We start from the raw sequence: 14,110 nt of genomic DNA on the forward strand, positions 1-14,110 counted from the left end.
CCAAGGTGTAAATTATTCTGTGGGCCAAGTCACTATCTGGCCTATAAATCTTTAATCTTTTCCCTTTTCAGAGGAGTATCTTAAAATTGCAAGCTGTTTTAAAGTAAATTCTAAAAGGCAAGCTTACTAACTCTTAGGTGGTCCTTGCTGGACGGGGAACAATCGTAAACTGTATGTTGCCCAAATGAGGGCAATTCCGTGGACTTGCATTTATTTCTACTTATGCCACTGTGTGTCAGGCTTCAACTTTTCTGCTACGTGTTTGCCAGAAAGCAGCTGCTGACTGGTACTGCAACCCCAGGAAAGAGCTGGTGAACATGGGTGGGAGGGGAGAGGGATGAAGTAATATATGGCTGCCCTGCACCTGCAAGCCCTTTCTGAATAGCTGTAGCAACAGATAGGATGTGGGCATAATATTTTTTCCCGCCATCCATGTACATCTGTCTTGTAACCTGGATGGTGATGGCTTTAAGCAGCTGGTATTCTAGGTTGTATTTGTCAATTTGACATAAATGTCAATTAAGACATTGATACTGCACATGATAATTCAGGAATAACATAATTCCAAAGAAGTGCTGATCTTCCTTGTCTGTGAGTTTGTTTTTTGGCTCGCTTAGGTACTGGTGACTGTGGTTCATGAGTAGAAAATTAAAATCAGTTATACAAGGCATGGGAAGTAGAGCGGTTCTAGGTCTCATCAAGAAATGGGTGGTAGAAAGCCTGATAAGCTCTGAGTAGCTCTTATATTTAATCTTATGCTCATTACATTAAAAAAAAAAAATAATGCTGTGATGATGAATTAAGGACTTGGGTGTGCAGGATGCCGAGGAGACGTTGATTTTGGCTCTGCCATCAGAGGTGAGGAATGAGGCTCACTGAGTATTGCTGTACAAGTCTGTTAACAGCAGGCCAGCAGCAGCAGCTCTTAATGTAAAAACTGCCCCATCTCTGTGTCCTTCAGCTTTTTTGCAACTGTTTTAGGTAAATCAGAAGTTTCTGCCAAAAAGTTGGGGTGAGGAGGAGAGCTGGGAGTCAGGACTGTGGCAGGCTGCAGCTGCAGATGGCCGCGAACGGTGGCTCTGGGAAAGGTGGGAATTACTCTTTTTCAGAAGGGGTGTCAACACTACGGTGAAAATTTAAAGACGGTGTGATTTTGCTTGTTGAAGGTCAGTGCAGCAGCATCTGCAGCTATCTGGAGTTGGTGGGTGGTGCTTTAACCCAGCAAAACCATTTCTCTCCTGCCAAGGGCCACCTGGAAGTGATTTGTGATCAGAGCAGGGAAGCTTCAGCAACCCGTTTGACTTCAGTTCCCAAGTCACTTGTATAAAAAAAAGTCTTCTGAACGAATGAGGAGGGTGAGAGACTCAAAAAAGGCCAAAGGCATCATCAATAAGCCCATTCTATGGCGTGACTTGCTGCTGCCCAGCTGAGGACAAAGCTCTGAAGACATCCTTCAGTGCCACCACCCCACCGGCTGCTTGGTCAGGGAGAGGCGTACTTCACCTTTGTTTAGATGCTGAAATGCCCTTGAAAGCAAAATCCCCCAAGACGAGGCGGTTTGGAGATAAATGTGCGTTTGGCGAAACCCCATCTGTGCTGCGGGGCTGTGACATCCCAGAGGACAGTGCTTAATGCAATTACACCGTGGCACTTCATGGCCAGCGCTGACGTGTCCTTCCCTCACACGGCATAAAATTGGTGTCTGCGAATCCAAAAAGAGCGTGGCACTGCCCAGGTTCAAGTGTAGGCCGAATATGAAGAAAACAAGCCAAAAACTCAGCAGCCTCCTGTGATTTAGATGGGCAAAACTCCCATGCTGGAGGACAAAACCATGCTCTTTGGGTAAGTGCTTATCGTTCTTGAAGCTGGCACAGCAGAGCAGACCATGCTTCAAAAAGCAAAGTAATTAATTCTCCGTGCTCCCAGCCGCAGCAGTCTCCGTTGTGCAATGCTGCACCGCAACCGGGCATGGAGAAACTTTCTTCCCAATCAAAAGAACTATTCATTTTTTTGCTCTGACACAGCAGGGTTGGTTTTCCTTTTAATATTACTGAAGACAATGTCTGCCTTGCCTTTCCGTGACCTTCAGCATGTGGCTTCGTGTTAAAATTTCCATTCCCCTGCATTCAAATGCTGGTATTAAAAAGAAGAAGAAGAAAAAAATTAAATTCCTTTTATTTAAATCTTTAAGAGGGAGCCTCAGAGTATGGTGCCCTCCAGACACAGGGACAGGGCACGGCTTGTGCTCGTGGCTCTGGGCTCTTCGTCTTCTCCTGGTCTCTATTTGCGTCATGGTCAAACCCATGGACCCCCATACCATGACCTGGGTGCTCTCTGCCTGCTGCTTGCCCAGCTGTGGTTGGAGCCTGGTGGTAGCTGAATTTGGGCTGGAGAACAGGTTTGGAGCTGTGCTTCCTCAGCCTGAGGTACTTCTGCTGTCCCTCTGTATGATGGAGATAATGATGCCAAAACCACTGGTATCTCAGTTCTGCCACAGCTGCTCCAGATGTGTCCTTCGCTCTTAGTGTGTGCTGTGCCTGCCTCTGTCTCAAAATGTGGCATAAATAATAATTAATAAATACGTAAATTCATCAAATTTAGTGCCGATTTAAATTCCTGGTTGCAGGGAGTCTCCCTGGCTTTTCAGAGCCAGCTCAGCATCCTCCCCTCACCTGGGAGTGGTTTTGGGGGACAGGAACACAGCCCTTCAGGTGAGGCAGCAGCCCATGGGGCTCAACAGTTGAAGCCATGGTCGATCCAAGTGAAGGTAAATGTTCAAAAGTGCTTTGGGAGGACCTGGAGCAGAGTTGTAGACAACAGACCATCAGAGAGCAGCCAAATAAGCCTGAATTTGTGTGAAACCCCAGCTACAGTGAATGGGCACTGGGGAAGATCCTGCTGTGAAAAGGTTTAACTGTCAGGTGATAAGCCATGATGCTGCTGTTCAATGCACATCTTGGGAGCGCATCACAGAATAGTTTGAGTTGGAAAGGAGCTTCAAAGGTCATCTAGTCCAACCCCCCTGCAGTGAGGAGGGACATCTTCAACTATATCAGGTTGCTCAGAGCACCATCCAGCCTGGCCTTGAATGTCTCCAGGGATGGGGCATCTACCACCTCTCTGAGCAACTTGGGCCAGTGTTTCACCACCCTCATTGTCAAAAATGGCATCGTCATGAGGTGGAGTCAAGTATCTCCACCTTTCCAGAGAACTGCATTGTCCTTCACCAGCATTAGCTGATGGACCCAGCACTGAGATGAGAGGGACTGCCAGGGCTAGAGGATGACAAAAAACCCAAAATATGTCTGATTTGAACATTCAGGTACAGATGTCTGTTAAATGCCACGATGCGGCCAAATATCTTTTGGGATTAGTGACTTCACAAGAGCAGTTTGGAGACGCTAAAGAGGCTGAACAGCTCTGTTGCTCTCAAGCTGAGGAGATAGTGATGTTCTTAACACTGAGAGGGATTTAATCACATGTACATGCTCATGTGTTATAAAGCACCCCGGTTATAAAGAACCCTGGCCCAGGTTGCCCAGAGAGGTCGTAGATGCCCCATCCCTGGAGACATTCAAGGCCAGGCTGGACGGGGCTCTGATCAACCTGATCTGGTTGAAGACGTCCCTGTTCATTGCAGAGGGTTGGACTGGATGAGCTGTGAAGGCCCCTTCCAACCCAAAGTATTCTATGATCTATGATTCTATGTTAAGGTAGAGATTTAAGGGTGGGGGGAGGCAGTTGGAGGGAATGAAGGCTGGAAGGTGTCAGCTTTCTCCGGATAGCTGTGCTGGGGAAGAAGGTCTCCTGGCAGGATCATGCAGGATATGGGTGTCTGAGGAACCCCAGCCCAACACTTTCTACCCCTGTGTCTTTGCCTCTTGGAAAGGGAAAGGCTTTGGGTGAAAGAATAAGAAACACTGATGAAACGGCAATGATTTGATATAAATGTAAAATGAAGTTTCCTTGCTGGGAAGTCATGACAAGGCCAAGCTGACTCCAGCTCTTGCCTTTAGCACATTTATTCTGCAGGCTTGTGAATAACCACAAACATCTCAGTCTCTCTGGCCATAAACCCAGGTTAATGGTATTATTCTTCTAACTATCTCATGGATAAGTTGCAAAACCAATTATTTTTTAGATTAAGATTGTTGTACGCTAAATTTTACATGATCTATTGCACTGGGATGGTCTAGACTTTTAAGAAAGACAAAAAGAGCAAGGAGAGGATGAGTTCGTGTACTGAAGCAGCTTCATTTACTGTGGCCAAGTCAATCTGCTGGCTGTGTGGTTTTTCTCAGTACACTTAAATTATGAGAATTGTAATAGAATTAGAACTACTATTTCGGAGCATCAGGTCTGATGGAAAGAAGAAAACAATGGGAAAGAAAAACCCCTGGTTTTGCTTACTGCACTCAAGATGTGTGATTAGGTCTGACAATTACCCAGTCACCCAGCTCCTACCTCCAGCCTCACTAGAGCTTGCAATAATCTGATTGGGATACGGTTCAGCTGTGTAAGACTTGGGTTTTCTGCTGCTTTGTGGTTCCTTTGCTGTGTCTCTCACATTCGCTTGCTCTCAATACATTCCCGTTTCCTGCTGTACTATGAACACTTTCAGAATTATATTCAAGAGCCACAGACAACATTCATAACCGCTTCCCATCAGTTCCTGATTACACAAGCACAGAAGTTCTCCCTTTCGCTCATCTAAATGGTCTCAGGTCCCTCTTTTTCTTCAGAAGATGATTAAAAAAAGTTCCTTTCCATCACTGGTGTGCTCTTTCCTTGCTATCAGGCTGCCAAACAGCCTTCCTACAATGTTGCCTTACATGACTTTGTAATGAATTGTTTTTCCTTCTCCTGTTAGCTAGTAAGATTTCAGGATGTCTCTTTTTGCTACCTAACAATATAGGAGGTCTACAAGAAGATGAGAGGGAAAGTTTCAGTGGTTCAAATTGTACTAATGGCAAATCTAATGCACAAATATTAGTTATTGTGGTTGCTGTTTCACCTCTGCATTTCTCTAGGTTTTAAGTTATCATCACCACATAATTATGTTTATAATCACTCAGATTTCCTGGATAACCCAGCGCTTCCCCTCCCAGCCTGTGATGGTCCACATGGTGCTGGGACACCTGAGTGATGCCTGCAACTGCTGGGCTTCACCCCGCAGACACAGAAATTTATGCATTAAATAAAATTCCCAAAGGTCAACACTGGATGTTTGAGGTTAGAAATGGTGCCACTGAAGCAACGTAGTTGAAAAGATTTTTTTTTTTATTTTTTTTTTTTTTAAAAAAGGATTTGCGAAAAGCAAATCATTTAGACCGCAAAGAGGTTCATATGAATTGAAGGTTCTGCCCCAAAACTTCCCAAGGTCAGGTTGGATGGGACTTTGAGCAGCTTGATGTAGGGAAAGATGTATCTGCCCATGGCAGTGGCATTGGATGAGATGATCTTGGAACGTTCCTTCTGACCCAAACCATTCTGTGAAGCTGTTATTCTATGCTATCCATAGCATAGATCGCTTTTCATAAGGTTTCTGTCTGACCTGTCCTAAATTGCTCTTATCACAAGCTCAGAGTCCCCAGATCTCTGACAGCACTAAGTTGCTAATGGCAGCAAATATCCTGAGCAGCATTCTGCTCTGCATCTTACGGAACAGGCAGAAGTAACGTATACGTGTATATAATGAAAAACCATCCTCCTGCCAGCATACAAGAAGGCTAAATTATGAAAGTAGAGGCCACCTAAACTGAAGTTGTTCCTGACTTCCAAGTTACAGATTTTTCTACAAGCCACTACATTAAAAAAAAAAGCATTGCATTAGTGCAAAAATCTGATTTATTTTTTTTGTGGTTTTGTGTTAACTAGATTTCTTCCGGTTAGAACATTTCAAGGGACTTAGGTTAAAACACATTGTGAAAGATGTCCATGAAAACCTGAGCACCAGGGCCTGCAGGTTCCAGGGATCCCTGCCCGGAAAGGCGTCCCCAGCCGTCCCCCGGCTGCGGGGCTGCGCCGTGGTGCAAACACCAGGCTCGCGAGGAAACTCGGTGTCAGCAGCCTATTTTCATCTGAGTGCAATGAACCCCCACGGCCAAGGCCGTCCCTCACGGCCGCCGCAGACAAACAATGCCCCGATTGTGCCTCGCTGGTTGGACTCTCCTAGAAACGCAGTGACTGCGTCGGTATTAATTAAAAACAAAGGCTGCTGGCAGTGCCCGGTTTGTGAACCCGTTCCGGCAGCCCCACTGAAGCAATCTTTGTGCAGACCTGGGTTGCTTTAAGCTAAAAAAAGGGGTCAGCGGATCGGCTTTCCCCGCTAAAACCTGGTGTCTGAAGGGTTAGTATCGCACCACGACCTGTGCAAACCCACCCGGTGCTGCCGTTCTGCCGCCGGCAAAGGCCGTGCCAGCCTTTTGCAAACGCTTTTGTTTGCTGTGGGAGAGCTTCAGCTTTATTATCTGTGTGATGACAGACTCCAGGGCCGCTGCTATTGTTTTATTTGAATTGCAGAGATCTTAAAGCATCCCGGCCCCTCATCTCACTGTGTCTGGGGCTCTACAAACACAGAAAACCCAGGTGGGTCTTGTTCTTCCTAAACCTCCTGCTGAGCTCCCTGGCAGTGCTGCTGGTGAAGCAAAGTAGGTCAGTGCTCCAGACACACAGACGTATGCGCACATCAGACAGGGGAGATGCCAACGGGAATATTAAGCCACCAAGTGGCTGTTAAAAACTGTGCACGAGGGCAATTAAAATATTAGCATCCTTTCATGTAAGCAAAGGAGACAGAAGTGGCAATTAGTTTCAGTTACACCTTTGGAGTCCTGGAGGAGTGTACTCAGAGGCATTTTTGTTTTGACCACCTGACGCTGGCATCCATCAATGTGACAGCCTGCACGGGGGGTATGGACGTGCCTGCCTGGGCATCTGCCTCCACGCACACAGAGCACGAAGTGCAGCCCCGAGCGTGACCGGACGTGCACACTCGCCCTCCAGCTGCCTCTGCTTCCCCACCTCTTGCCGCTGGCCTGTGTTGTGCAAACGCAGCCGCGTTCGGTTGCTCCTCTTCGGAAACAAACTAGATGAATTTATTGTAAGTAAAGTCAGCAAGCACTCACCCCCGCCCACTGCAAACCTCCCTCAACACTTAAATGTTGTGCTGATGATTAATGAAAATAATTCCATATGGGTGAGTCATGGGGATGGTTTCATTCATTCATTTGTTGAGCTTGTGACTGCAACCAAAATAAACGTACCCCCAAACCCCCATTCCCAGGTGCTATCCAGCCCCCTGGTGCAGGCAACAGCCGTATAACACCGGGAAAATAAATAGCAGGAGTTCACCAAGTTCATTTTAATCTGGTTAGTGTTTGCCAAGCTGATTACCGGAAAACCAGTTAAAACCATAATCACAGCTCTAAAGACACTGAGCCCTTGTGCACCAGGGAGACCTGGTGGGGGCTGAGTTTGGGTTTTAAATGGAATAAAATAATAGTAATTAATAATAATAATAATAATGAAGAGACAAGAAAAAGGTTACCAAAATGTTTAGCCTTTGTTTTATTGAGTTACAACAAATGAGCAACAAGTTAGAAAAGTTGGATTTATTCAAACTCCCTAGCATCGTATTTGTGCAGCGTATGGAAAGGTGGGCAAGTTTTCTGAACCCAGCTCGTCAGAGGAACAAACCGCACGGCTCCTGCACCCGCTCACCAACGCACCCACGCTCCTGCTCTCCCTCCTCCTCACACGCGCATGGACAGACACCCCCACACAAATCCAAATAGGCAGGATTTGGGAAAAAAAAAAAAAAAGAAAAAACAAAAAGCACTCAGGAATCTGGGATTGATCTAAAAATTTAGTGGCATAGGTTAATCAGAAATTTCTGTTGTGCGCTACAACATCTAAAGCTGGAGGGCAGACTGTTGGTTATGGTGTCCATCGTACCAGCCGAAGAAACACAAGTTCAGATTATAAAGCATTTTAATTTCCTCAACTCCAGCCCCTCTAGGGGTTGTACTGCACGATTAAACAAAAAGTGCTAAAAAACAAAACAAACAAAACCAAAACCAAAACGGCGTTCTATCCAAATTTTCAGAGAGCCACAGCTGGGGCTGGCTTGTGAAAGGTGAAATACAGGGGCTGGAGAAGACTCGCCTTACAGGAACACAGAAAAACAGAGACTTAAATACTTCAACCAGTAGCAGGTGGCCATAAAACAAAACAAAAAAGTCAAAACAACAAGAAAAAAAACCCCCACAACCTCAACCACTCCAGAATGACCCTCCCCAACCCCGTAACATGTTTAAGTGGGCTGAAATGTAAACTGGGGTGGGGATCTGGGCTCAGATGTTGACTCCAAAAGACTGCAAATCTGTCTTAAAATACTTCAGAAAAAAGCTCCCCTCCCTCCCCCACAAAAGACACTTCCCACCCCAAACCCACCCTCAAATTTTTGCAATGGCATTATATGCAAGAATAACTTGCACCTATTAAGAAGTTAAAAAAATTTCCACATTGTACAAATCTGTTCCAGTAGAGGAAGAGGCTGGGTAGGAAAGTGGGCGGGAGAGAAGCTAAGGAGAAACCTATGTACAAGAACCCTTTTTCTCTTTCTTTTCTCTTTCAATGCAGTAGTAGGACTTTGGCACTATAAACGATCCCATGATGATGCTCCATGAGAATATTTCTCGCTGTGCCTCCGCAAGCGCGGTTTGAGACTTGAAGTCGGAACGTGCTATCTCACCCCAGGCAGGAAAAGAGAGTTTTCTTCTATTTTCGTACAGCGTTTCCCCTTCAACGTCAGGACAGAGCAGCGGAGGAGTACCCCTGCAAAAATTATAAAAGCAACATATTATTTTTTAGGGCACTAAGAACTATTTGAGCAGTCAACTAACACAGCATCCAGTTTACACCCCTGCACGCACAGCAGCGCTGTATTTTGCATTAACCGTACCCTGAAGCCTGCCCTGTCACAGCCTGATGCTGCAGCAGGGTGCCGGATTTCTGTTGTATATAACGCCCAGCTATCATAAAACCCCCTAGAGATTTCTAACAGGGACATACAGGCCAGCCTTGACTCTGCTGATCCCTCACTACTGCAAATCTAGGGCAGATCTTCACGCTGACTCAAAGACAACGCGCACATGGGTTGGGGGCCACTACTTTGCCACCACAGGATGGATGCTGCTAAAGGCAAGAGGACTTCAGGTCTTTCTTCCCCAGTAAATCCTCTCATTAAATACTCTTCTTTGCGTGACTTTAGAAAATAATTATACAAACTGCAAGACAGCGGAAAAAACTGCACGTGCCTGCACTCTGCAGAGCAGCTCCCTGGCTCCACTATGACTCCTGCACCACGGACCAGAGATTAAAAAATAACCCCAGAAAACCCAACCTTCAAATACCCGCCTACATGTATCCCCAGTTGCCAGCACAGAGCAAGGGCTCTGTGACAAGGATTATGTTCAGTGTGTTTTTCCCCGCTGAGGTGAAAACACGCAAGAAGTGTGAGCACCCACTCAGGCCGCTGCCGCACGCAGCAACATGGAGCAGCTTTCCTGCACCTTCCTCCTCCCTCGTCCTGCAGCAGCGCTGACCGAAACCTGAGCTAACCTGCTATTTCACACCTTTTACCAATGTTGTTATCCGGTCTGTCACTTCCCACAAGAGTACTGAGCTCTTTCTGGCATCTGCAAGGCAGAAAGTAATGCAGTTGAGCTCGGTAAAAGGGTATGGGCTTGCACCAACACCTAAGGTGAAAGTCCTCCCCGTCCTTTCCTCAAACAGCCTCCTGCTCCTCCTAACTTGCTGGAAAGTTTTAATTGCTGCACCGGGTTTTGTTCCCCCCTCTGAAGCCCTTCATCGCATTACAGCTTGGGTTCCTGACACGGCTACTGTTTTCAGGGGAAATGGCAAGTCCTCCACACTTTGGCCTCACGCCTTGAAATGCTTTAGGCTGATCCGAGTTCTGCAAAAACCACTGGTCAGTCCCACACTGACTTCAGGACAACACCCTGGAGCCCAATACCACTAACAGGCACGACAGCTGGCTTTATGGATGAAACCTTAAATCACCAGAAAATTGAGAACTTGGACAGAAAGGGAGGGAAAGCCCTGTGCTATTCACTTTTACCGGTGCTGGACCCCAAGGAACACACTGGCCCACCAGGAACAGAGTGATCTCACGTCTCACTGTGGTGCAAAAGGGATTGGAGACGCCAAGAGGACCCAGACCACCTCTGACGCCTGGTATGACGCACACAGCAGAAGGAAGAGGCGACTTCCTTCAGACTTTTCCCCCCACCCCCCAGCGTGCAATCTCCCCAGACATGGTTTTCTTTGGCATATCTCCACAGAGCAGTGTCACAGCCATCACGAGCCAGGGCACACATCTTCTGGGGTGTCCACCTACCGCACTCCCACTGCGAGCTACAGACCTTGGCGCCTACGTCTTATCTTGCAGGGTTTGGGCTTAAAATGGATGTCATGAGACAACTCTAAAAAAGAAAGTTTGCAGCAGAGAAGGTAGTGGTGGGGAAAGAAGAGTATGTTTCTGAGAAAAAAAACAAAACAAACCAAAAGCTCTGGGCTGAGGAAAGACAGATCTTGGGAAAACCCCATGGGGAGACAATGCTGTGAAGAAAGCCAGCGGTAGCTGCCAACCACTCTGGCACACTCAGCTCCCGCTCTCATGTTTGAGCTGTAATTTGCTCTATTTAATTCAGGACCAGTTTCTGTTTGTCAGGCTTGCACAAATGGGGACAAGAGACCTAGTTTTGACCTGTGCTGTTGGAAGACAGGAATATCTCTGTTGATGGAAAGGGAGCTAAAGCTCTCTCCCGACAGAGCAGGTGGGCCTCGCTGCAAGCATGTGGAGCACTTTCAGTGATGGCTTTAGTACACCCTACAGCACCACTCAGCATCTTGAAGGCCCTGTACCCTATGGGGACAGGTCTGTCTGCCTCACTGTTCAGGAAACCTGACCTGCTCTGTGAAATAAACCCAATTTTGCCAAAAGCTTCAGACACGGACTTAGCAACAGAGCCTTTTCTTAGGCCAGGGATGGTATTTCAGAGCCTAGCGCAAATCCTGCTCTCATTGAGGCCAGGCGCTTATGAAACTCCCACTATCTGCAGCAACAGCAGAAAATGCTGAACACAGATCAGTTTTGAAAAACTCAGTTTTCTAAGGCGTAAGGTCTGTCTAGGCTGTAACACAAATACTCCATAAGAGTTTCAGAAACTCCTAAAGCTACACACTAGAGTAGAGTGTGACTGAGACGGTCTGGAACAGCTCAGGTTTTACAGAAGCTGCACACAAATTCAGCCATCAACAGGATGGAGATGGATCACTGAAAAATGTTCACTTTAAACTATGTACATCAAGCTGAGAAAACAGCAACACCATGAATATCAAAGTAGCATGCTTCTGCACGTGTACAGTCCTGCAGTGAAAGCTGATATAATAATGACTGTGGCTTTTCAGTCCACCTCTTACATGTGGCCAGGACAGTGACATAATCCCTTTGAGGTACTGAGGAGTATGATGTTGGGAAAAAAAAAAAAATCAGAGCTTCCTATGACAACAGGCAGAAACAAGCTCTCTGTCAGGTCTTACACAGTCTTCGCTTTTGAGTCATACCCTGGATGTCACCTAAGCTAACACCTTGTTAATTTAACACCAAAGTTCCAGTTAAAAATTATGTAAGATAAGAATGAAAACTTATCCTGAAGGAAAAAGGAGCCAACAGCTGTGATTTTTCCACAGGTCCCATCAACGCATGGTACAAAGCTTCCAGCTTTTGTGTCACAATGCCTGTGACAATGGTTCCATGCAGGCACTGTAGAGCAGGCACTTTGTGTTTCTGGGCTGAGACTTACAGGGAGAATAAGGGAAAATGAAAAAGACTTTGGGCTTTTGTCAAGTCCCCAGGTCAGCATGCTGAGAAACAGGCGAAGAGCAGACGACAAAATGGTCCTCTGATCTTACTGCATGGTCTTGGCAGCAGAAGCTCCGCTCAGTGCATTTTACAACCAGCCACGAGGAAGCTCCTCATCAGAAGGATAACACAGAGAAGAGTTTAATTGTGATCAAGGTTCTTATTAAAATTTCTCTCTGATAACACTTGAGCACCTCCACAGCCCTGGAGCTTTATAATCAGCATCTGCCCCAGGGCACAACGGCAGGAGGTTGACCCCAACGTACCCTACATCGCTCACAAGCACAAAAATGCAGGCACCAAACCTATGCTGCTGGAAGAGGGTTGTTGCAGAGCTTGGGTTTCATGGTACAAGAGGTTTGTACGGAATAGTGGTTTCAGGCAAGCCCTCCTTCTCCTGCCCTCCTCCCCATTCCCGTTCCCAGACCCTGCTCTGCTCCATCTCCTCAGTACAAACGTTCACAGCTGGAAGCAGGGGAATGATCTGGATTAACAACACTGAAAAATATCCTACAATGCATTTATTCATCATGCATTTGATTTTAAAAGGCAGATCAGATCCTGGCTCTCCTTTCTCACATGGCTGCACAACCGTGGCAGCCCTGTGTGCCTCTGGCTGACGTTCCATGTCCTTCCTCCTCTCATCTCTGCCTTTGCCACACAGGTAACACCACCCGTTCCTCACATCCCTAATTACCAACTTCTGCAAGCGTTATGCAGGAATGTGCCTTGCATTGCACTCCAGAGCTTTAAGAGACTTTGTGATACAGATGCTGTGATAACATCTCTGAAAATTAGCCAACAAAATTCATAGTTCAAAATAAAACCACTGCAGGGTTTCCTTTTTCAACTCAAGAGAAAATGTCCAGGAGACTTTTGGCCAAGTATTGCACAAGGAGAAAGTGGAGGCCTCTAGGCTCACGAGCAGGGCTTGGTAAGAAAAACTGCAACTGATAATAGTTCAAATACTGCCAGTTGCAATAGTAAAAGTCTTCAGAGCAAGTGTGAAGGGACTTCTGTAAATCCTGGCTCTTTAAAAATTATTTTTATTTTTTCCAAATTTGTATATATTTATTGTAAAGAAATGCTGAAGTATAGTATAGTTATTAGGCACCAGAAAACTACTAACGTTTTCTAAAATAGGTGTTCTTTCACTGTGGTGGTTAATGCAGGGTGCTGAGCTTTACATGGGCAAGTTCTATCTTAAGGAGACTCCAGTTTAGGAGAGACAGACTTGGTTATACTGACCACAAAATGTTACAGGCTCCAGTGAACTCAATTCAACATGCAAGTCAAGAAATGCTGATGATGCTTCCTCCAGATTTATACCTGTGCAACTGTGATCAGAAACAGGCTTCAGGTCTCCAAATAACACATCCTTCCATACTGTGAAAGATCGTATAAAACCCCCTTAAAGAAAGGCCCTGCAGCTTGCTTTTAAATTCAAGATCCTGTGAAGAAGAGCTGCTAAAACACTCACACAGCTTAGTCTGGGGCACTTCCTAAGCCTCTAGGGTGAGCAAGCAGAACAAAGCAAAGCTGGAAACAGTTTGCACCTGTGAGAGGAAGAGAGCCCATTTGCATGAGCCATTTCAGTCCCTACGACTTCTTTTTTTGCTTGCTTTTGCATAAAGAAGCATTTCTGTCCTGGGTCCTTCCCCCACTGAGCAGGGCAGGATGCTGCAAAGGAAGAACCCGAGGTGCAAAACCAGGCACAGCCTCTATTCATGGGAGATCAGTGATGTTAGCAAGAGGGATATTGGCAACTAGTGTTACCTACTATTTGTTTGCGTGGCTTAACTGGTATGTTTCATATCAAGCTCTGCAGAGGTTAAATAGGTTGTTTAAAGGCAGAAAGTTTCAGGTTTAATCACTTATTGCTATTAAAAAAAATAAAAATCACAACACCAAAAAACACAACCAAAAACCAACAAGCAAAAAACCCCACACCCCAGTAAACTCCCTTATCCAGGACTTGACACACAAGGAAACAAGAAACAAAGCAAACAGCACTAACACCTCCCCTACCATAGCGTTGCTTTAATTTGCAACCAGGACGGGTCTCCCTTGTGTTCAGACATCCAGCAGGCACACAGATCCAGCAGAGATGGGCTCTGGGGATTTATACTGAGGAGGGGCTATGGGATGCTGAAAGCACAC

The 14,110-nt window shown here is 46.1% G+C and overlaps 1 protein-coding gene across 2 annotated transcripts in view; it reads right to left on the reverse strand.

Annotated features, from left to right (window-relative positions):
• Window positions 1–8,465: 8,465 nt before the first annotated feature.
• The window catches only part of ZHX2 (zinc fingers and homeoboxes 2), a 74,140-nt gene continuing 68,495 nt past the window's right edge, over window positions 8,466–14,110 (reverse strand). For both annotated transcript variants that reach the window (XM_082044975.1, XM_082044974.1), the window contains one exon: window positions 8,466–8,838. The gene's annotated coding sequence lies outside the window, so the exon portion shown is untranslated. The remainder of the gene's footprint in view (window positions 8,839–14,110) is intronic.

Source organism: Streptopelia decaocto (genome assembly GCF_964273445.1).
Source record: "Streptopelia decaocto genome assembly, chromosome: 2".
NCBI lineage: Eukaryota > Metazoa > Chordata > Aves > Columbiformes > Columbidae > Streptopelia > Streptopelia decaocto.